Here is a 24,004-nt window from a genome sequence, read left to right as displayed (position 1 = left end):
ATATTAGTGTTGGTGTGTATGGTGTTATATTTACAGTGTTGGTATGTTTGATGTTATATTACAGTGTTGGTATGTTTGGTGTTATATTACAGTGTTGGTATGTTTGGTGTTATATTACAGTGTTGGTATGTCTGATGTTATATTACAGTGTTGGTATGTTTGGTGTTATATCAGTGTTGGTATGTTTGGTGTTATATTACAGTGTTGGTATGTTTGGTGTTATATTACAGTGTTGGTATGTTTGGTGTTATATTACAGTGTTGGTATGTCTGGTGTTATATTACAGTGTTGGTATGTTTGGTGTTATATTACAGTGTTGGTATGTCTGATATTATATTACAGTGTTGGTATGTTTGGTGTTATATTACAGTTTGTTTGTTTGATTAATTGACGTGCTATAAACAGCTGTGGTCATGTAAGGACGGTCTCCCATGTATGCGGTGTGTTGCGTGTATGTTGTGCGATTTGCGTGCCTTGTGAGACGGCGGTATATTCATGTTGTATCCTCTTGTATAGTGGAACTATTGTCCTTTTTATAGTGCTATATCACTGAAGCATGCCGCCGAAGACACCAAGCAACACACTCCATCCGATCACATTATATTACAGTGTTGGTATGTTTGGTGTTATATTACAGTGTTGGTATGTTTGGTGTTATATTACGATGTTGGTATATTTGGTGTTATATTAGTGTTGGTGTGTATGGTGTTATATTACAGTGTTGGTATGTTTGATGTTATATTACAGTGTTGGTATGTTTGGTGTTATATCAGTGTTGGTATGTTTGGTGTTATATCAGTGTTGGTATGTTTGGTGTTATATCAGTGTTGGTATGTTTGGTGTTATATCAGTGTTGGTATGTTTGGTGTTATATTACAGTTTGTTTGTTTGATTAATTAACGTCCTATTAACAGCTATGGTCATGTAAGGACGGCCTCTCATGTATGCGATGTGTTGCGTGTATGTTGTGGGAGGTGCGTGTTTTGGGAGACTGCGGTATATTCATGTTGAGTCCTCTTGTATAGTGGAAATATTGTCCTTTTTATAGTGCTATATCACTGAAGCATGCCGCCGAAGACACCAAGCAACACACTCCACCCGATCACATTATGTTACAGTGTTGGTATGTATGGTGTTATATTACAGCGTTGGTATGTTTGGTGTTATATTACAGTGTTGGTATATGTGTGCTGTGATGAATCTTTAACATTGCAAATATATGGTGTAAATTTTCAAGGTTTGTGCAATGTTTATGTCTGGTCAGTGGTGTCATTAATCAATGTTATATATAACCTAAGTCTGATTGGGTAAATATCTAGTGCTATTTTTTCAGTTTATTCTATTAAATATAGATTTGTAAAACAAAATAGTTTCTCCACTTCACTACCTGTTACCAGAAATACATATGTCGAGCTTCCTTTATATTCTTTTCTTTTTCCTAATTCTTTTCTCTGTCTTTAGACCTTTCTGTTCTTGTCCTTTCTTTGAAAGACATAACTCTGGCTGGTTTGGGGTTGGTTTGACAAAATTTAAAACTTTGCTAGATACAACTGATGGCTACTCTTTCATATATGTAATCTTTGATGACCATGGGTAATGATTTAGCTCAATACAGAGTAGCTATCGGTTGTTTCTACCAACGTACACACGGTATATCCACTACTTTATATTTTCCCATTTTTATATCTATAGGTAAACTGTATACAAGATGCAGGTCTAATTTGTTGTGTATAATCAATTCATTATTATTAGCCATCCATATTACTCTGTCTACTCTTACTAACAACTCTTGCTTTCTACTCATATTACAACTCCTCATCCTATCTAGTAACGACATCCGCCCTAATCCCGGCCCTAACCAAACAACCGACGTCTCTATTTTCCATTTAAACATTCGTAGTCTGAAAAACAAGTTATCATTGCTGGAAAATGCAGCGTCAGATGATGATATTGTCTGTGTCACCGAGACTCACCTTGATTCTTCGACTGTTGACGCTGATATACTCCTTAGTGGTTATGATATATACCGTAGAGATCGTGGAACACCGGGAGGGGGTATAGTTGTTTACACTTCCAGTCTCCTGTGCACCCGTCGTAGAGCTGATTTGGAATTTCGGGAGGGTGAAATTATTTGGACAGAACTCCAGTTTACAGACCAGAAATATCTTCTCTGTACTGTGTATAGACCCCCAAACTGTCCTTGTTCTTTTTGGAATTACTTCCGACACTCAGTTGAAAATGCTTTTAATGAAACTTCACATGTAATAATTGTTGGCGACATCAATGTTGATCTCATAACTATTGGTAGAAACCATGTTCTTGTTGACATTCTGGACTCCTTTCATCTATCGAATATAATTCATAGATCGAAACGTTAAACACGACATAGTTCGACCTTACTTGACTTAATCATTCTGTCGGACACGTGCACTTTTAGCTACGCTGATGTAATAGACATAGACAGTGACATTTCTGACCATAAAGCGACGATGTTTGAATTGACTGTTGGGACAAATTTTAGAAGTACACATGAAAGAAAAATAAGATGGTATAACGACACAAATTATGACCTATTCATTAACAAATTAGACGATACGGACTGGGTAGACTTATTTTCAACTGCCAATTCTCCTGACTATACTTAGAGATAGCGGGGGAATGTATACCGACTCGGACTGTGACAATTAGACCTAAAGACAAACCCTGGTTTGACTCAAACTTACGACGAGAAATACGCAAACGAAATAGACTATTAAAATTGTATAAATCTAACCGAACTGACAGAAATTTATTTAACTTCCGGAAACAACGTAACTATGTAAATAATGTTAAGAAAAGAACAAACAAAAAAATTTATACTGATATTAATGGAATTTTAGATCGATACTCAAATTCAAATTCTCGAAATTTTTGGAAAATAGTCCGTAAATTAATAAAAACATCTGATGCTTCTAGCACTATACCTCCTATTTGAAATGTACATGGCAATAATGAAATGACTGATGGTGGTAAAGCTAATATTCTCAATAATTACTTTTTTTACTGAAGTACCGACAATAGAACTACGGACAGACTCTACTATTTCTGACATACACTTCGAATTGAATGACGTAATTGACATACTGAAATCATTACATATAAACAAAGCTGTTGGTATTGATACTATTAGTCATAATATGTTAAAAAATACAGCAATATCAGTAGCTTTCCCATTGTCTCTAATATTCAGATCTCTGGAAACTGGAGTTTTTCCTAAACTATGGAAACATGCACTAGTAACACCATATTTGAAAAGGAGACAAACACAATTTCACTAACAATAGACCAATCTCATTACTAAGAACTGTTGGGAAAGTTTTTTGAAAGATTAGTTGTAAAATATCTAAATAACTATTTAATAAATAATTCATTAATATACAAATTCCAATCTGGTTTCCAGCCTGGTCATTCATAGATATTATATTTGATAATGTCAGTGTAAACTTTGTAGATAATCATAAGCACTTGGGAGTTATATTAGATGGACAATGCAAATGGACAAGCCACATTGAAGATATTCGTAAAAAAGTTTCTAAACAGATAAGTATTTGACGTAAGTTGAAATTTATGTTAAATCGACAAACTTTATATAGAATATATAATTCCTATATTGTACCACTACTTGAATATTGCTGTGAGGTATGGGATGGGTGTACTCTCGGCGATGCAGACAAATTAGAAAAACTCCAATTAGAAGCTGCTCGTGTAATTACGGCATTACCGTCTTACACGAACAGAGATTCTTTGTACTCTGAAACTGGACTGAAACCACCCGCAAATATAAGATCCAGAAGAAAACTGCAGCTTTTTTACAAAATACAAAAAAACAATCTAGCACCAAATTACCTAACAGCTCTTCTTCCAGCTTTAGTCTCAGAAAATTCACAATATAACCTTCGTAATGCCAATAATTTCTCTATACCAAATTATCGTTTACAATTAACACATTCATCCCTTTTCCCCTCTACAATCCAACTTTGGAACCTTGGAATTCGACAAAGTGTATCATATTCGGCATTTCAACATTCTCTTCGTAGTTTTAGAGATACTCAAATACCCATTTACTTTCTCATTGGTGATAGAAAACATAACAATTTGCATGCCTGATTAAGAAACAAATCCAGCACTCTTAATAATGACTTATTTCAAGCTAATTTAATTAATTACAAACACTGTCAATGCGGACATCCTATCGAAGATGCACATCATTTCTTTTTCGTATGCAACAATTATACTAATCAACGGCTAAAATTATTTCGTGAGCTAAATGATTTCATCCCGTTGGACCTGCACTTACTTCTATTCGGTAATTCCATTTTATCCAAGCAAGATAACGAAACTATTTGCCAATCCACCCAGCAGTTTATTAAAGATACTAATAGATTTAATTAGAATATTGCTTTGTTTGCTTTAATATATTACATCATTCTGGTCTTTCCCGGCTCGGGTGACAAATATGTTTGAAGATTTTATAGAAGGATCAGCGAACGATAAGGAGAAAGACATCGAAGGCACGGTATGTGATAGACATTAGATAGTTTGAATGGCATGAACAGTGGAATAGTTTAACACCAATGATTGTCACCTGAGCCGGGATGGACCATCTACTTTATTATATATATATATGTTATATATGCTAATAAGTCTCTCTCTCTGTATATATATTTGTATATAGTTAAGGTCATCAAGGTCATCCGTTTGTTGTTGTATATAATAGATAATAATTGGAGTGGGCTTAATATAAGTTTGTGAACTTGTGCCCAATCTTTACCTGCTGCCCCTATTGCATGATCGTAAAAGGCGACTAAATTTAGGATCTTATCTTTTCACTTCTTCCTAACCGACTTTATCTTTCCTAATGCCTCCCTTGGCACCGCCTCACATTTGGCCTAGAGTTGAGCGTTCGCCCCTGTGAGGAAGGCTCTGGGTTCTGTTCCCTAGCCAAGACACACCAAAGTCTATAAAAGTGGTAGTTTCTGCTCCCGCTTAGCGTTCAGCACACAGGGAGTGGGACGACTGGTTCGCCCGTTGTCAGTATAATGTGACCGGGTGGGGTGTGTTGCTTGGTGTCTTCGGCGGCATGCTTCAGTGATATAGCACTATAAAAAGGGCAAAAGTTCCACTATACAAGAAGACACTACATGAATATACCGCAGTCTCCCAAAACACGCACCTCGCACAACATACACGCAACACACAGCATACATGGGAGGCCGTCCTTACATGACCCTGGCTGTTAATAGGACGTTAATTAATCAAACAAACAAACAAACATTTTTGTGTATGAATTTACAAATAAACTATGCTTAAATCAAAGTAAATTTCGTTATGGTGCAAAATGACGGCTCTCGCCCTTGCTTCAAAATTTAAACACACTCTTTTCAAATAATTATACCACTTCATTACCGTAAAACTAAATATTACTTGTGAATTTTTGTGTAAAAATCACTTTATAACATATTCTTAGATTATACAGCCAGTTTGAAATAGGCCTAACTTACTGTGCACTAGGAATGTCGAAATTATTGTTGATTTATGGATATTCAGTACATATACCGCAGGTTCCATATACAGTATATTTGCGAAGAAATACATAAATAAGTATGACGTAGGCCTACTGCCTTGGCCACTTCTGCAGAGCGTTTTCTCACTCCTTTGGGAAAGGATCCTGTGGCTTTGAATTTGGGAAAATGTGCGGCAAATCCAAGATTTGGGAAAAATTATGAAATATGTAATAAAGCATTACAAATAAGACTTTTTATATACTTTTTGAAGCCAATTCACAACTATTTGAAGCGTAAGCCAACTATGTACATCCAATGATTTGGGATAGTCTTCAATAAACTTTGATTTTGGGAAATTTAAGACTTGAATTAGGAAAAATTAAGAGGACTTGCCATGGGGAATGCAAATTAGGCTGAAAAACCCTGTTCTGAATTACTTAAAAAGCGGCAATTGTTTGTATCCTTCCAGTATAGTTCAATTTTGATTTCAGATTCTTGACAAAATAAATAGGAAGCAAAGACCTTATGAAACAAACCAAAGGTCCTCGATGTGATAAATTCGTTATATAGTCGGTTACTGACCCCCTATAATTCTTACTGACCCTCTATGCCTTTATAGGGTTTCAGTAGCTGACTATATAACTAATAATATAACACGAACAGTAAAACGGGACAATGAAAGAAGACAATATTTAACAGCGCAATTAATTTAACCCTTCGGCAATTGGCAGTCGAAGGCCGGATCTACCAAAAAGTAGCCATGCTGTTCGGCAGAACGCTACAATAGGAGCGGTGGCTGGAGAGCGTGCCACGTACGTGTGACGTGAAAAGTGTGGCGAAATTTAAATATGTAGGCCTAGTGCTCATTTGTATAGGATGCAAATTTAGTCGCAAATTTCCTCAATTTGTGTAAAAAAGAGCAAAGTCCTAAATTTAGTAGCCTTTTGTCGGGCAGCTTATACAAAGGACAAAACAAGCATAGGAAAGAACGGGAAAATGCTGGACGTAGGTATTAGCAATTGAAAAGCGAGTAATCAATCGATGTCAATTTGCAAAATATATATATTTAACGTTCGTTGATGCCTTTTGGATTTTGATTGAAACATATTTTATTTGCATATGTAAAAATGGAAACAGACACAAGTTGAATAACTTATAGTCCGTCTTCTCCCGTAATACATGAATGATGAAATATATAATGACCGCAAATATATCAAGATAACGATGATGAAGAATATCAAGGTTTAAGTTTATGATAAGAATTACAAAACATATATCGTTTTATGAAGTACCCGTACCCGCATGTCCGTATGTATTTGTATGAAATATCATCAAAAGAATTACATTTACATTGTAAAACTGATTCGGCATTTCTTTAAAATTCAGGCTATATCTGATACAAAACTAAATAGTGTAACAAAAGAACATATATATATATATATATATATATAAGCTAGCATTGTTGATATAGAGTAGGTGACACAATTGTGCCTGCTGCCCCTATTGCATGATCGTAAGAGGCGACTAAATTTAGGATCTTATCTTTTCTTTCTTCCTAAATTACTTTATTCTTCCTAACGTCTCCCTTGACACCACCTCACTTTTGGCCTTTAGTTGAGCGCTCGCCCCTGTGAGGAAGGCTCTGGGTTCTGTCCCCTGGCCGAGACACACCAGAGTCTATAAAAATGGTAGTTTCTGCTCCTGCTTAGCGCTCAGCATAACGGGAGTGGGACGACTGGTTCGCCCGTTGTCAGTATAATGTGACCGGGTGGGGTGTGTTGCTTGGTGTCTTCGGCGGCATGCTTCAGTGATATAGCACTATAAAAAGGGCAACAGTTCCACTATACAAGAAGACATAACACGAATATACCGCAGTCTCCCAAAACACGCACCTCGCACAACATACACACAAGCACTGCATACATGGGAGGCCGTCCTTACATGACCATAGCTGTTAATAGGACGTTGTTAATTAATGAAACAAACAAACAAAAGGTGACACAATAGACCGCATACCCTGTGACACACACTGTAAATGATCGCAACTACATGTAGCACCGCACCACGTAATGTCTGTTCCTTCTTCTGTAAAGTACACACCGCTGTTCCTGTCTCTGAAATTCCGAGCTCGAGGCTCCCTGTATATTCGGATGCGATCGACTGTGTCACCATAATATCATAATATTAAGAATGAACGGATATTTTGATACAAATGATATTAGTTAAAACGTTTAGTATGGCTTATAAAGTCTTGGACTAATAAAAATAAAGAACATTTTTCATTATAAGAAAGTGCTTCCGAACCAAACAGCAGTAGATCTACAGATAATCCAGTTAAATTTAAATCGTTCGCTAGTTTATGTTTGAAGGCATTTCTAGAAATATCAAATAATGGACAATCTAACAAATACTGTTCTACATCTTCTACTGCATATGAGCATATACACTGTGGTGACTGAATCAAAATATTACGTTTGAGATCAGCATTTATGGAATTACATCAATACCTGAGTCTTGTATGTAACATATTTAACTTTCTACAAACAGAAGAATTAAACATACATGTAGGAGCACATTCTCCCTTAAAAGAAATTTTACGTTTAAATGATGAAATAGTGTTACTAAATCTGGTGTCATTTTTTGTTTGTTTGTTTGATTAATTAACGTCCTATTAACAGCTATGGTCATGTAAGGACGGCCTCCCATGTATGCTGTGTGTTGCGTGTATGTTGTGAGAGGTGCGTGTTTCGGGAGACTGCGGTATATTCATGTTGTGTCTTCTTGTATAGTGGAACTTTTGCCCTTTTTATAGTGCTATATCAATGAAGCATGCCGCCGAAGACACCAAGCAACACACCCCACCCGGTCACATTATACTGACAACGGGCGAACCAGTCGTCCCACTCCCTTTTTGCTGAGCGCTAAGCAGGAGCAGAAACTACCACTTTTATAGACTTTGGTGTGTCTCGGCCAGGGGACAGAACCCAGAGCTGTCAGTATCAAGATTATTCCAATGCTTTATTGTATCAGGTATAAATGATCTTTCAAATAAACTTAGTCTTATTCTTTGGATAGCAGGTCACTAGATAGGTAATCCAGAACTCTCGGTCGATCGACGCTTGATTTGTGTCCAGTAGGAACAGTGCTCAATTGCAATCACCTGCATGTCTTTCAAACTATGGCTGGGTAAGTTGAAATGTCTGGCAACCTAATGGTCAGGTTTCTTCTGTTTGATAGACCAGCGGTTATTGATGATTAAGACGTTGAGTGGACCGCCGGTTTCCCCACCGTATTGACTTGTGCATTTCCTACACGAGAGGAGGTAGATGACATTGCTGGATTTGCACGTCAGGTTCTGTCGGACGTTGTATGCTTTGTTGTTGATAGCACATTCAAATGTGTCTGTGGATGCTGTGTATGGACACATTATGCACCGTTTATTGTTGCATGTCTTGAATGATTTAATGACATCTACATACAACACCAAAAGATAAATCTAGATCGTGTACATTTGTTTTAAATATCACGTATTACAATTTCACTTTTTGAAACCTTAACAATCAAATGTTAAGATGTCGTTAAAGAGTAGTTCTTAATCATCTAAACAATAGAACAGACAACTCTGGATCATTATCTATTGTTTGATTTGGTCAAAGTCTCACACATTCATGCCTGGCTGCACACATGTACACCTACAGATATACGGAGCGATATATATGCTTGGTTAGTTCACCTGTCAACTGACTAACCGTTTTAATACGAAGCCAAATCTATACGTTATTGTACATGTATATAACTTTCGTTTGTTTGTTTGATTAACTAACGTCCTATTAACAGCTATGGTCATGTAAGGACGGCCTCCCATGTATGTGGTGTGTTGCGTGTATTGTTGTGCGAGTTTGTGCGTGTTGTGGGAGACTGCGGTATATTCATGTTACATGTCTTCTTGTATAGTGGAACTGTTGCCCTTTTTATAGTGCTATATCACTGAAGCATGCCGCCGAAGACACCAAGCAACACATCCCACCCGGTCACATTATACTGACAACGGGCGAACCAGTCGTCCAACTCCCTGTATGCTGAGCGCTAAGCAGGAGCAGAAACTACCACGTTTAGAGACTTTGGTGTGTCTCGGACAGGGGACAGAATCCAGAGCCTTCCTCACAGGGGCGAACGCTCAACTCAAGGCCAAACGTGAGGCGGTGCCAAGGGAGGCATTAGGAAAGATAAAGTCAGTTAGGAAGAAGAGAAAAGATAAGATCCTAAATTTAGTCGCCTTTTACGATCATGCAATAGGGGCAGCAGGTACAATTCTAACGCCCTACCTGCAGGATAACAATATGAATTCAAAACAATTTAAAATGAAGTATAGAATAGAATATGTTTCTTTCAGCTTCTTTCATTATCTTTGCCATTGTTATTAAAAATAAAGTCATTGTACTGTAGCAAGTCATTTGAAAAAAAGAAAAGTAAGGGAGTTAACTCAAATAAAGAAATCAATAAAAACCTTGTTAATAATATCATAATATATCATATTTGACTACCGCTAAAATACACACGAAAGTTAGCCCATTCGAAAATAAGCCGGTTCTTGAAAAATAAGCATGTAATCTCTTAATATTAAAGAAAAATTCAAGTTTTAAGGTGAAATTTTAAAATACATTAGTAAAAGTTTCACTTCGCATTGTCTACAGACCCACTACCAAGCAAAGATTCACGCCAATCGTATTGCATATAAGATTATTTAACATAATCGGCTCTTTTTATATAAAACAAAATTTTTCTCTTATAAAACAGATTTAAAAGCGCATGGCAAAGTTACAATAACAATCAACCTTCATGATCGCTTATCGATCTATCAATATTTATTGCAGAAGAATCATTTGTTTGTTTGTTTGTTTGATTAATTAACGTCCTATTAACAGCTATGGTCATGTAAGGACGGCCTCCCATGTATGCAGTGTGTCGTGTGTATGTTGTGCGAGGTGCGTGATTTGGGAGACTGCGGTATATTCATGTGGTGTCTTCTTGTATAGTGGAACGTTGCCACTTTTTATAGTGCTACATCACTGAAGCATGCCGCCGAAGACACCAAGCAACACACCCTACCCGGTCACATTATACTGACAACGGGCGAACCAGTCGTTCCACTCCCTGTACGCTAAGCGCTAAGCAGGAGCAGAAACTACCACTTTTATAGACTTTGGTGTGTCTCGGCTAGGGGACAGAAGAAGAATCAATACAAGATATAGACTGACTTAAAAGAATTGGGTCAAGCAGACTTGATCTAGTCTGACCTATTCGTGTAGGTTCATTGATTACATTTGTTAAACTGAAAGTACTCATAATATCCAAAAGAATATGGTTTGGTGCAACATTGAGCAAATCAACATTAACATCACGAGTAATAATAATGTTAGGTGAAATATCTAGAGCATTTTCTATACAGGTTTGTACATTTTCCCAAAAAGCCGCAGCTGAAACTTCAGAACCTCAATGTCTATTGATGTCAGCTAAATATACTATTTTTGTTAAAGTGAAAACGATATTCTTTTGTGGGCCTGACACCATCCAGTAGTTAAAGAGGTGGTAAGGAGTTATTTATCATTCTTGTAGAATGCTTGTAATTCTTATAGGATCCAGGAAATTGTTGAGAAACATAATTTCTATGTTTTTTGTTCCTTTCCGACAACCTAAGCTTATAACAGCATAATACATATGTATATTATATTATGTCTTTGCTTATTAGGTATCCAGTGTGACGTCATCATTTTGTGAGCGAAACTTGAGTCGTTTTCCCTCAAAACTTACGCTTGCAATCACATGACGTCACACCGATAACATGTTACTACGAGAATGCATAGAATACTCTTGTTTTATACCAATACAAATTAAATAATTTTCGCGTTTTAAACCTGAAAAAAATCATTACATAACCACATCCTGTATATGAGAATTCATGGTCAATATCTTGCAATATATGGTAGTATTATCGAGGGTTACAAAGGCAAGAGTTTCGCCTTCGAATGGTCACATTGATCTTTTCTATGCTCACAAACAAGTACATCAAATGGAATCAAAATGAAATTATTGCAATCAATGAAGCATAACTTTGATAGAAGGTAATCGCATTCTACTAACAAATATACCCGTCTTTCAAGCAACATTTTACTCAAAAGAAAACCATCGATTTGGCGCATTAGTCCAAAATCTAAAATATTTTTTTGTTTCCCCACCAGTGCCAAATACAACAGAAATATACATACGTATACACACATGTGTTTAACTTTAAACCAGGAAATCTACTTACCAATGATGTCTGGACAAAAGATAATCGTAGCGGTCTTTTAATCAGTGAGACCTCAGGATCCTTAAAAATCAACTTCACTGCCAGAGTAGATGATGATGTGTAGTATCCAAAGCCGATTCGTCAGATCCATAATTATTTATTAATGACCGATTAATATACACGGATAAAAGCCATGGTAAGCCATGATGCGTTTCTTCACACTTGATATATGTTATGCTATATATAGGCCTAAAGGGGTAACGGCACTCATTTTTGTGTCGCCTGCAACGCAAGGGCGACACTTCGGTATCACTATGTCGGCGTCCGCGTCGTCGGCGTCCGGGAACAGTTTCCGTTCGATAACTGAAGTTTTTATTTTTCGATTTCAACCAAATTTGGTATATAGCTTTATATCAATGAGATCTCGTATGAGTTCGATAATGGTCAAAATCCGTCGATATTTGCTAGAGTTACGGGTCTTTCAAATCATCAAAACAGAAAAATCCATGGTTTCCGCTCGATAACTTAAATATTTATCGTCCAATTTTAACCAAATTTTATAAATTGTTTAACATCAATGAGGTCCTGGATGAGTTCAATGATGGTTAAAATTCGTCAATATTTGTAAGAGTTACGGGACTTTAAAATCGTTAAAATAGAAAAATCCATGGTTTCCGCTCGATAACTTAAATATGTATCGTCCAATTTCAACCAAATTTTATAAATTGTTTAATAGCAATGAGATCTCGGATTAGTTTATTATGGTCAAAATCCATCAATAATTGCAAGAGTTACGGGACTTTAAAATCTTCAAAACTGACAAATCTATGCTTTCCGCTCGATAGCTTTAGTATGATTGTCCGATTTCAATCAAATTTGGTAGGTTGCTTTATATCAATGAGATCTTAGAAGGGTTCGATACTGATCAAAATCTGGCAATATTTGCAAGAGTTACAGGACTTTAAAATAGTCGAAACATGGCATCCGCTTGAAAACTTTAGTATTTATTGGCCCTGCAGGTAGGGCGTTAGAATTGTACCTGCTGCCCCTATTGCATGATCGTAAAAGGCGACTTAATTTAGGATCTTATCTTTTCTCTTCTTCCTAACTGACTTTATCTTTCCTAATGCCTCCCTTGGCACCGCCTCACTTTTGGCCTTGAGTTGAGCGTTCGCCCCTGTGAGGAAGGCTCTGGGTTCTGTCCCCTGGCCGAGACACACCAAAGTCTATAAAAGTGGTAGTTTCTGCTCCTGCTTAGCGTTCAGCATAAAGGGAGTGGGACGACTGGTTCGCCCGTTGTCAGTATAATGTGACCGGGTGGGGTGTGTTGCTTGGTGTCTTCGGCGGCATGCTTCAGTGATATAGCACTATAAAAAGGGCAACAGTTCCACTATACAAGAAGACACAACACGAACATACCGCAGTCTCCCAGTACACTCACCTTGCACAACATACACGCAACACACCGCATACATGGGAGGCCGTCCTTACATGACCATAGCTGTTAATAGAACGTTAATAAATCAAACAAACAAAAAATTTATTGTCCCATTTCACCAAATTTGGTATATTGGTTTATATCAATGAGATCTTAGATGGGTTCGATACTTCTCAAAATCCATCAACATTTGCAAGAGTTATGGGACTTGATTACTTCACCTAAATTATTAGAAATATTTTCAATTGTAAATAACTATTTTTTTTGTGATGCTGTGCAGGCGACACATCCACTTCCGTGGAATTCTTGTTTGGGAAGTATAATAATTATTCGTTATTAATTAAATCCAAGAGGCGCAATGTAATTTACACAGTGTGTATACGTGTATATCAATGTACTATGTAAATGTATACTTGTATATCCGCAAGTGTTCACACTGTAATTTTAAGCTTTATGTATGACCTTAGATCATTCAGAAATTAAACCAAGCTTGGCTTCTATTAAAAATAGATGATTATGATAATAATGAAGATATGTCTTTCCAACCTAATACTGAATCCACATTATTTTATTTTCATTTGTCTTGATATTTGGTACTACTCCTCTAAACCTGCCAATATTATTTGTTTTTTTTTTGTAAATGAACTAATACATAGACTTTATAATAAGGAAAAAATGGAAACAAAAACTAATAATATAGGCATGTTCAGCGGACTAATGAGGTACATGTATTAAATATTTCTTTTATCATTATATCAATGATTGACATTCCCTATATATCTTTATTGATAGTCTCTATCCGTCTAATGGAAATTCCTTATATAGCCCTAGTTATGATATAAATCCGTCTAATGGATATTCTCTATAAATATCTAGTTATAGTCTCTATCTGTCTAATGGAATTTCCCTATGATACAAATATTTCATGGGTTACTGTGCTCTAGTTCATAATATTTACCCCTCGGTGGTGGTAATCAACAAATATTATATTTTATTACATAATCACTAATTTTTTAGTTGAATATTTTATAAAACGAATACGACAATCACGTAACAAAATCACCAGCACCGTACAGTACGAAGAAGCTTCAAGTCCTGCATGCAGCCTTTTAATCTAATACATTCGCCGTGTCCGTCCTCTACTCGATAAACTTCTACATGACGTGCTTGATTCGAGATCTATAAAGCTAGCGCGAAATAAAGCGTGGACCTTTGTGACGTCATAATAACGTAACTCACTGTTACGCGCGATTCCTCGGAAGTTTTCTACAAAACTAGACACCAACAGCGAGGTGTTCCTAAAGCCGTGCAATATAACATCTCGCACCGTGCAATATAACGTTTCCGTGCAAACGTGCAATACATAACTTCGAACTGTGCAATATAACAAGGTGTTATTGATGAATAGTCAGCGTAATAGTTGAACATATTATATTTTCTCAAATATAAATTGGTGTAATAAATATACCTAGTTATAATGTCTATCCGTCTAATGGACATTCCCTCTATATATCCCTAGTTATAATGTCTATCCGCCTAATGGACATTCCCCTACATGTCACTATAGTTATATAACCTTTTTTCTATCTGATTTATAAAATAATTTCTTTTGCCTTTGGTGCATGCGCAATCAGTACTTAATTCCATATACGATTTAATGCCACGGAATTTTTCAGGATGCAATTACTTATTTTTCATATTTTTTACTTGAAGTAAAATTAGAAGCTAAAACTTGTCAATGGTGGTAATACTGTAAAGTAAGAAACTTTTGTAACTGAAGAAAAACACTAAATCGTCTGCTACGGTTTTTGATAGTGAAAAAATACCATTTGTCAGCAATGGAGCATCTTGTCATATTTTCATCACAGACTTTACTTGTCAATGTATGTATCGGCTATTACACTGAATCAGGTCAATATAACTGATAAAATATAAGTGGCCTCTTATAGTGGTGTTATTACATCTATATCCATTAGCCGGATGAGATTTTCAGCGATCCCGTTTTTGAACTCAAAGCTGCACTCGGTTCTTTCCGTTATAAACAGCCAATGCCGACAGATACAGCTTCTTGTTGTGTTTGGCGATATTTTTAATGTTGATAAACATTGCCAATATTTTCAAATAAAATGCTGTAATTTGAAAACTTTCTAATTTCAGGTATAAGAACGTTTGCAGGAAGTAAAAATCTCTAAGAAATCTTTGTAAATCTAATGATTTAGTCCCTTTAAGGCCTTGCCTTCATTCATATTATGTATAGGCACTCTAATTACATATGTCAGGTTAAGAATTCTTTGATAACTTTGAGGTCAGCAAGGAGTTGTGAAGATCGGTCAACATTAGAGAAGTAACGTAAACATATTGTGATTGCTCTGAGTATTTCTTTACCCAGCGTTCACACACTCGAAGGCTAACGTGAAATTGGTTAAAGGAGCTCCATCTGATAAATGATTTGTTACCGGATGTTGTTACAAGCTTGGCGCATGCTTATTCACAAGTCACACTTACTGAAATAAACGTATCAACTTAGATAAATATACATTACTACAAGCAGGAAATAGTGTGTGATCAACGCTGTAACTGTTGTATGCTAGGGCTATTATTCATCATAATAACATACAGTAACGTGCCAAAAGTCTTCGTAATTTTTATTTTCTCCTATATATGCTATGTATTTTTACCTGTTTTCTTTGATTTTTCCTGATCTCATCTATTGGCGGAATTTTAATCATTTTAATAATTTTAATTTGTAGAAAATTATCTATACTTTCAGCTCATAATATTTGTATAATTTTCCGATATTTTGTTTTCAATATATATTGTTTTGTGCAATATTATATCCTTATCTCTCTTTTGTTTTGTTTTTGCACCACTTAAACTTATGACGTCTTTTAATACCTCATTTTGTTCTAGATTACCAAAATGGCAACCATGTAAAAATTACATAGAATATTATAGAAAAAATAAAATTTACGTTTTGCGTTATTATTGGTGTAATAACCCTAATGAAATACGTTTTTTTAGATTATGCTTTTAAAGTGTCAATAGAGGGCCGGTGAAAATGGCGCTGTAAATATTATGAGCTGAAATGTGTAGATAATTTTCTCTACAAATAGGACAAATTTGATTAAAATCCACGCCTAGATGAGATCAGGAACAATCTTAAGAAAATATGTAAAAATACATAGAATATATAGGGAAAAATAAAAATTACGAAGACTTTTGGCACATTACCTTATGTTATTATGGTGAATAATAACCCTAACATACAACAGTTACAGCGATCACACACTATTTCCTGCTTGTAGTAATGTATATTTATCTATTTACGAAGACTTTTGTCATATTTGCTATTTTTATTTTTTTTATTCGAAATAAAGCTTAATCCAGTTGGTAGCGGCTACCGCTGTTTTATCATGATCAGTATGTTTACTGACACATAGCTACCATCTAGTCAGGGCGTGGTAATAACGTGTTGTAAGTTAAAAGTGTAGTGTTAATGTAAATATTGAAATAGCATTTGATGCAAAATTGAATTATTGATACAACTTCCAACGACCATCCAATGTAATACGTGTCGGTTGAGTTGAAATATGTTAAGTGGGACGGTTTTAGTATGAGACGAAAGATAGAGTGTCATCATTATTAATCAGGACGTAGATTTTCAGTAGATCACTTATATATGTGATGGTAACTGGAGCGTAGTAGGCTACATCGTCAGGCTTCATGGGCACGGTGATATTCTTTCCATGATTGTTCACAGTATAGTTCTGAACGTTTCAATACGGTGATTTTATTAATGACATTACGCTTCATGATGAAGGTCATTTGAAACGTGTATCTCATTACTGTGGATGGATAAATTGAAATAAAAACATAAATTCAAAATAATTCCATTTCAGTATTTATAACAATATAAATACTATAGTAGAAATATGTGTGTATTATCAAATCTTATTAAGCCTATAGACTTTACACAGATCGATAGAACAGGTGTCGCTAGCTAAGTGAAAGCGGATTGTAACCCCGGGGTAGCAAAGATGTACTGACTAAAGATTTGACTAAAAAAGGCGAAATCAAAGCATTAATTAATGTTAATTTGAGATACTACATCACGAACTTTGAACTAAAAGAATATTTGATTCACAATACCTTTTGTGTACAACTTGGATTTTACATTGAACACGTTTAAGGCTTAGTTTAAGTTTATCGATGTAGTATTGATATGAATCACCCTATTCAGTATTTGAAAAAAAAATTGCATTTTCCTTATTTAAGCGGATTCCCACAAAAGTTTGCAAACAAAATTTATTTCATAACACGATGAAATTAAAAAATAGTGACTTCAATGCTTAAAATTAGTTTTTCCATGCTACTTTATAAAATGAAATACGTTTACACATACGATTCCATTGATTTTTTCCAAGGGATTATTTTTTCTAAATCAAATTACATTTGTATTGCTGTTACTGAATCCATACTATCACAGGAACATGGGAAGTACGTTTGCATTGCCGTGTAAACGTTTACAATGTAATGTGTAAACAACGACTCATTTCAGTTCCAGTGTCGGTCACAAGACTAACAAAAATCGGCCTAAAATATACTTTACCGACACTAAAATAGGATCATAACATATAGGCCATGGGCTAGGAGGGTCCCACATGCACCCCCAAAACCTCCGAACCAATATTTTTCTGAACCCTTATGACCCACTGATCACAAATCAAAATGTTAACATTGCATAAGTTGGGATGAACTTCCGGTTATGACGTCATCAAGATGGCCGTCATCTCGAATTTGACTAAAAAATCAAAAATAGTCATAACATTGACATTTTTCAACCGAAGTAGACAAATGAGGTATCAAAATGACCACAATTGATCAACAAATGCAATAGCAGGACCAAAAAATCCAATATATAGTGATTTCTCGAAGTCGATGAGACATCTGGAAGCAAAGTTTATCAAAATGACCACAATTGATCAAAGAGATTGACGTCGCACAAATACATAGAAATATCAGTAAATTCGAACGGCGGACAAAATTCAATGGACAACTTACGCTCTGTAATAAAAGAAACGTGGCTAAAAATAAAGGAAATAAACAATTCAAAAAAATAAGGAATAGTTTTTTTTTTTTCTGCTATGCGCTTTCTACTTTAACGATGGGATTTTTATAACTTTCTAAATTCGGATTTCCTTGTTACGGCAGAGGAACCAATTTTTTCGATCAATCCCAATATTAACAGACAACTGATCTCTCATATTTATATGGTGTCATGGAACGTCTTTTGTTGTTTTTTTTTGCTTGCCCCTTTCTTCATCTTTATGTACATTAATATGGGTTGTTTTTTTCCTGTTGATGTGATGTTTTGTTTTGTGTGTGTTATATGTATGTAATGGACATTTTGATGCAGAAACTTTTCCCAGTCGGTTCATCATTAGCTGTTCATTTGTTGCCCTTTTTTATTCAATGCTTAAACCTATAGTGGAAACTAGTACCAATATCAATTTAGGATACTCTTTAATCATTAAATGCTATATTTTGTATAACGATATTTGTCTGCGAACTATATATAGTGATTTCTACGCAGAAAATGGAAAAATCTGATTTTAAGCTCAAAAATGGAGATTTTTCAGCAAATTTTTCATATTTGGCTTGACGCAGCAAAAATGTTTCCCAACAGCAAACTATTATTTCTAATAAGTTTTTTTACCACTTATCTACCAGTTTAAGCAACGAAAACAACAAAAAACAATGTTAACATCGTATAAAATCCGGTTATGACGTCATCAAAATGGCCACCATCTCGAAATTCACTGAAAAATGAAAAATAGTCATAACATTGACATTTTTCGACTGAAGTAGACAAATGAGGTATCAACATGACCACAATAGAACAACAAATACATGTCAGGACCAAATAATCCAATATATGTAGTGATTTGAACGCAGGAAATAAAAAAATAAGATTTTAAGATGGTAATTTTTTAGCATTTTTTTTTTTCATATTTGGCTTGACGCAGCAATATTGTTTCCCAACAACAAATTATTATTCGTAATAAGTTATTTTACCTCTTATCAATCAGTTAAAACAACAACAACACCAACAAAAATATATAGAAATGCAAAAGAGAATTGTTGTTTTACTATCATTTGGTTTACAAAACATCACCGGATGCGGCATATGGTTATTTTTTTCCAAACCACTGACACTACAGTTTCCTGGTGTCTCGGAATTTCCTGAATATAACATTGGCTATTGACGATTTATATCTTAACAAATTTGAATTTAAAGTTGGCTGAATATCTAAGTAGGACTTCAAACTAATTCATTTTCATGTTCGAAATATTGTAGACTAGTAGCCTCTGAAACTGAATTATTACAGCAAACCGCCAACTAATAGCTATAGGGTATCAAATTAAAATTCCGCAAATATCACGACACTTTTCGAAACGTGTTGTGTCTTTTAGAATGAGCACATCCATTGTTTATTTCCTGTGTATAACGTTAGGAAATATGAGATGGTTACTACAGTGTCACATATTTCTTTCACTAGTTCTTAATGATAATCATTTTCGTTGTGCATGCTTTCTCGTCAGAGTGTCGTCTTCGACCTCGATGACCTGATGTGACATTACATTATCGGGTTACCATCGTGGTTCTAACTTGTCAACCGTCCATGATGTAACATCAGAAACATCGGATTCAGGGATGCTGGAGCTCTTCCTCTTTCCTACCTAGTTTCACCTAGATTCACATATCGTATATGATGTTCCAGACTTCCCCGGCATTATGGAAAAGACACCAGATCCACATTCTGCGGAGGGTTGGGTTAGTTCTCCTTAATTCGTATGAAGCACAATTCCTCATTCTTGTGAACCACAGTAACCATAGGTGGCACAGGTGGATTCTTTGAGGTCATAGATGAGGTCTGCAGTGAAGTTTCACTCTTTGCCAAGTCTGGAAAGCACTGTAGAGAACTTTTTACTTGAGAGTCTTCAATGTTCTCTTTACGCATACACCAGATGTGACACAACCAGCACCTTCAAGGGAGTGGGAAAAGTCAGACCAATGAAAAGCATTTAACATTTATGGCCTCATTAATGACCTCGATGATATCACCTGTGCCATTTATGGTTGCACGAGGGTCCACACGATTGATGAATAGTACTTCATACGAATTATGGAGCTATGCGCTAAGGAGAACTAAAGAATGTTGATCTGGTGTAATTCCCATTATGCCGGAGAAGTCTGAAACAGCATATATGTACGATATGTTAGAATCTGAAAGAGATCCCACATCCCTGAACCTGTTGTTCCTGATATGAACTCTTGCCATGGATGGGTCATAAAAGAAGACAGGCTAGAACAACACTGGCAATGTAGTGTCACATCAGCTCATCGACATCGAAGACGACGCTCTGACTTTCAACGAATTGGATACCGATATCTCGATTACTCTGATTCGGACTGCATGTGCCAGCTACCAGATATGCCGAGTCTCTTCAGTGGATAGTGCAGTGAGGCGAGAAAGCACGCACAATGATAATGGTTATCATTGAGAACCAGTGAAAGACATATGTGACACTGTAGTAACCATCCTACATTTTGCTTATGCTATGCATAGAAAATAAACAATGAATCTGCTCATTTTCAAAGACACAAACGTTTTGGAAACTGTTAATGATATTAACGGAAACACAAGCTTAGCTTAGGTTACATTTGTTACGCTATCATTAGGCGTTGTGCTATAATAATTATTTATGAGGGGCTGCTAATCTACACAATTGAGGGTATAACAATAATTCTTTTTTGCATTCCTGTATATTTTTGTTGTTGTTGTTGTTGTTTTTACTGATTGATAGGAGTTGAAATAACTGATCACGAGTAATAATTTGTTGTTGGGAAACATTTTTGCTGCGTCAAGCCAAGTATGAAAAATTTGCTGAAAAATCACCATTTTTGAGCTTAAAATCTTATTTTTTTTCATTTCTTGCGTACAAATCACTACATATATTGATTATTTGGCCCTGATATGTATTTGTTGTTCTATTGTGGTCATTTTGATACCTCATTTGTCTACTTCAGTTGAAAAATATCAGTGTTATAACTATTTTGCATTTTTCAGTGAAATTCGAGATGGTGGCCATTTTGATGACGTCATAACCGGAATTTATACGATGTTAACATTGGTTTTTGTCGTTTTTTCTGCTTAAACTGATTGATAAGTGGTCAAAAACTTATTAGAAATAATAGTTTGCTGTTGGGAAACATTTTTGCTGCGTCAAGCTAAATATGAAAAAAATTGCTGAAAAATCTCCATTTTTGAGGTTAAAATCAGATTTTTTCATTTCCTGCGTAGAAATCACTACATATATTGGTTTTTTTTTGTCCTGATATGTATTTGTTGTTCTATTGTGGTCATTTTGATACCTCATTTGTCTACTTCGGTTGAAAAATGTCAATGTTATGACTATTTTTTAATTTTTAGTCAAATTCGAGATGGCGGCCATCTTGATGACGTCATAACCGGAAGTTCATCCCAACTTATGCAATGTTAACATTTTGATTTGTGATCAGTGGGTCATAAGGGTTCAGGAAAATATCGGTTTGGGGGGGGGGATGTGCATGTGGGACCCTCCTAGCCCATGGCCTAATGTAACGGATGCAACAGACTTCCAGGTCTCTTGGTATATACGTATAAATTCAAGTTATTTCTGCTTTTAAACAATTTTCATCTGATTATGTCATTGATAAAGCAATGATAGTTGCACATTATATATCTTAGATAACAAAAATTAATGCAAACTACGTAAATAATTAGATAAATAACATAATTATTTTTTTCTAAATAATCAATGATATGTATATGTCAAATATTAATCGAGTACGTTTTTGTGTACTTCTGTTTATACCTGTGTATATACAATAAGTATCATGCACCAATAATATGTACATGTACCTGGTACTTTACAATTGTTATGTACTAGGCCTATACCAAAAACACAAAGCATAATTATCATGAATATATCGAAGTCATATAGATTTTTTTTCTCCGTATTTTGCTTAAATATTTCAAGCTACCTGCACAAAGAGTTAATATGGTATGATTAGTATTATTTTGGAAGTTTATTTAATTATTTCAAATTTTAACTAATTTTAGATAAATATTAACAAGGGGACGTAATATGGTATAATACGTATTATTTTAGAAATCTTTAATTATTATTTATTAAAATCTTCAAGACTTAATGTACGGTATTTGAGACATACTCGTGTTGCGTCTCCAGGGCAAATGTCTACTTGTCAGCGACGTAACAGTCTGGTGTATAGATGGGTTCCTTGTTGTTATATAATTTAATGTTGTACTAACATGAGTTACCTGCCATTTGTACACGTATGCAATATCGAACCAGAATATATAAGGGGCTGGGAGTGATATTCAGATATACAGAGTAGAGGGACGGATAGCGGACACACCCTGTGTCTGGTCCCATTTCGGGGCCAACCACAGCATTACTCTGTGTGCTTGTAATAACCATGCTTACACGTATATAGTAAGTTGAAATGTAAATATGCATCACAGAATGAAATAAAACGTCGATACAACATTGGAGTCCTTCGTCTTTCAAGTCTACAACTACATCGTCGTGAACCTCACGGACGATGAACCAACAACCAACTTCAAGCCATACTCCATCATCATAAACTTTAAAATATTATAATTTTGTGTTTCTCAACTTCGCTAGCCAAGAATATTCAGCCGATACTCTCCCTGAAACTCTTGTCGGATCTCGCGTCGAATTTGAAGTTCCCGCTTTCAAATTCTGATTGGATGCGACTAGACGCTTGACAACAGTCCTTCGACACTGGGTCGCGAGTTCGTATCCCATGTTGGAACAGTTGCCAAGTTCGAATCGTAGGTTAGCGGTTTATCAAAGGACCTCTTTCACGAACAATGGAAATTTGCCCACGAACCAATTTTATCGAAACTAAATGTTACATGTAGCAACATTAATGCAAACCCTTGAAATACGTTTAAAAAATTCAAAAGGTCCTAGGGGCCTGTGCTGTGGCCAAATTAAAGTTGCCCAGTAGAGGTGTATGACAGGGTTCCCTTTTTTATCTAAAAAGGTATCAAAATAATGTTTTATGTAATAAAACTGTTTTAATTTCTGAAGAGTATAAATAATTACATATTACGATCACAAATATGTAGGCAAAATGTAACAAATAAAATTTTGGCTACAGTTTTAAGACAGAAAATGTTGAAATTTTGGGTGTTATTTTCGGCCATGTCAATTATTAACAATGGTGATTCACCCACTTCCGGTTTGAGTGCACCAAAAATATTTTCTAAAAAGTTAGCTCATTACCTTAAAAAAATATAGTGAACATTTCAGAAAAATTGTGGACCGGTAAAATTGTCGTTTAAAGGTCTTAGTGAGGCAAGATCTATTTTAGCAATATTACACTATGGTCGCACGACGGCCGTTTTCAATCATGAAATTGAGAAAACAAAGAAAGTTATTTCTTAATCTTATTTAATACTCATTAGTTACATTAAATGTAAAGTAAGATATGATTTTATAACCTATATATTGTATTGTAGCATAATCAAAATATTGAATCACAATAACAAAGTGTTTCGGGATTTAAGGGCTTCATCATTCACTTTTTAAGCTAGATGATGATCGGAACTACATTCTCAGAAATGTTCTGTTTATTTA

The sequence above is a fragment of the Argopecten irradians genome, chromosome 9, assembly GCF_041381155.1.
Source record: "Argopecten irradians isolate NY chromosome 9, Ai_NY, whole genome shotgun sequence".
Lineage (NCBI taxonomy): Eukaryota > Metazoa > Mollusca > Bivalvia > Pectinida > Pectinidae > Argopecten > Argopecten irradians.
Note: the sequence above shows the minus strand (reverse complement) of the source record.